Source organism: Gastrolobium bilobum, unplaced genomic scaffold (genome assembly GCF_033153095.1).
Source record: "Gastrolobium bilobum isolate Gb01-03AN ecotype WA unplaced genomic scaffold, APGP_CSIRO_Gbil_v1 utg83931, whole genome shotgun sequence".
In the NCBI taxonomy this organism is placed as follows: Eukaryota; Viridiplantae; Streptophyta; class Magnoliopsida; order Fabales; family Fabaceae; genus Gastrolobium; species Gastrolobium bilobum.
This window is the reverse complement of record NW_026897481.1, coordinates 3,296-5,679: the sequence shown is the minus strand read 5'-3', so window position 1 is coordinate 5,679 and position 2,384 is coordinate 3,296.

Below are 2,384 nucleotides of genomic sequence, written 5' to 3'. Positions count from 1 at the left end.
TTCCAGACTCCTGAGCTTTCTTAGCTATGGTAGAAATTTTTTTATAATATGCCTAGTAAAATTATCAGCATGAAAGAAAATTTAATTTAAGTTGATTATAGATTAATCAAGACTTTTTCCCCTTACCTTGGAATGAATTTGTATCTCACTCACTTTTTTCCCCCTCACAATAAATTTTCACATGCTGGAAAATCCAAAAAACTATTTATTTCTAACACTCCTTAATTTTGAATTTCTTCTTGAGTGTCTTGAGTTCAAACTCAGAATTTGCTCATATTATTAGTTTTAAAATATGGAAAGTTTTGTGAAAATATGTCCAACAGCATGATCTTCGAGTATTCAAAATACTTCGACTAACTTCATTCTTGGCAAGAAGTCTTGCTTTGTATTTTCCACCTGTCCTTTAGCATTCTTCTTTGCTTTGAATATCCATTTGACTCCAATAGTTTCATGATGATTATGAAGAAATTATAATTCGCAAGTGTTTTTCTTGTCAATGGCTTTGTTATCTCCTTCCATGGCTTGTCTTCATCTTGTCTTTCATAACTCTATCAATAATAAAAGATTCGCTATTATTTATAGGTTTTGTTGTAAATAGTAGTTTAGAAGTCCCAAATCATGTTGTCTCTTTGTAATTTCTTTTCTTTCAGTTATATATAATAGAATCATCGTTGTGTAGTTGAAACACACGGATTACTCACAAATCTCTCGGATCCTGATATTCAACATGGTATCAGAGCATCGGTGTCATGGGTTCAATTCTCATCACCCCCCATTTAATTAATAATTGATTAAGTCTTGTGGAGTTTCTTAGGACGGGTAGGCTTGGCCTGATGCATCATCCACCCTTCAAGCCTAACGGACTCTCATGTGAGAGAGTATGTAAGAGAAATATAAAGCCACTAATGTAGCCTCACCCAACAACTTAAGCTGTTGGGGTGAATTGGTTTTTTATATGGTATCTAGAGCCTAACGAGAGGAACTCTAATCCGCGTCTTTCCGGTAGACCCATTGTTCGTAGTGTAAAATTCTTCCCCAGAAACTGTCACGTGCGTTAGTTTTTGGCATTATTGTCATCGTCGTCTGTCACTGGAAAAAATTTCCCGGTGACCATTTTGACCAGAAAGTACGTCAACGGACTCAGAAGGAGCCGATCTAGCCAACCCCGGAAGACCTATCATCATAGGAGGTTCCACGTGCTCTCGCGTGCCACCTTCCTCCGGCGCATGCGGCATTTTTCGACGGTCGTTCGCTATTGATCAAGGACAAACAAGGTCGCCCAGTCGTCCTCTATCCAGTCCTACCTTCAATTCGTTCAACTGACATAATTTGGATGGCGAGTGTGTGATCTCGCGCTCTTCACGGTTTGGGTCCTTGTTCTCGTCCCAGTTCACGATTTGATTCACCATCAGTTTCACCGCTGCAAGGGTTGTGATACGTCCCTGCTCTCGTTCTTGCATAAGTCGCGGTTGTTGGTGGCACCATCGCCGCTGTTTCGGCATCTGTTTTGTGTGTGCCACCATCATCGTCGTTCCAGATTTGTGTTCATGCCATCACAACCGCTAGTTCACTTTTGGTTGTCAGCCACCGTCGCAGCATTAGCCCGCAGCATTAGCCCTTTGTTGCACCTGTCACCACCATCGACGATCAGATCTGTTAACGCTTACTGCCTCCGGTCGATCTTGCTGTTGTGTGACGCTGAGGTTCCTTGTTACTTTGTTTTTTATTTATTTTACTGGTGTTTTTTTTCTACTTTTGGAACCATGGATGATTTTAGCTCGTCTTCTCAATATGTTTCTCAGCCCACTATCCCTGGTTCCACGGCTACTGTTGTGCATAAGGTTAATACCTTTGCTGTTTCACTCAAAATTTATCCTTTGGTCATTGGGTTCTTGATTCCGGTGCCCCTGATCATATTTCTGGTAATAAGTCTTTGTTCTCCTTTTTTTCTATGCCTGGTTAATTTCCTGCTGTTACTATGGCTAATGGTTCCCAAATTCGATCTCGTGGGATTGGAATAGTACATCTCTTTTCCTCTCATACTATTGATAATATGCTTTATGCCCCTGGTTCACCCTTTAATCTCATTTCCATTAGCCGTTTATTACACTATATTGATTGTCTTATCTCTTTTACCAAAAAAATTGTTGTTTTACAAGATCGGCGTTCGCAGAAGACAATTGGCAGCGGATTTGAGTCCAATGGCCTTTACATGCTCTCCAGCTCCTTCCATGCTCATTTTGTATTAGATTATCCACTCATTGTTCACGGTCAGTTGGGTCATCCTAGTCTTACTAAGCTCTAGAAGACGGTGCCACATTTGTCCAAACTGACCACTTTGTAGTGTGAATCATGTCAATTCGGGAAACATACTCACAGTTCTT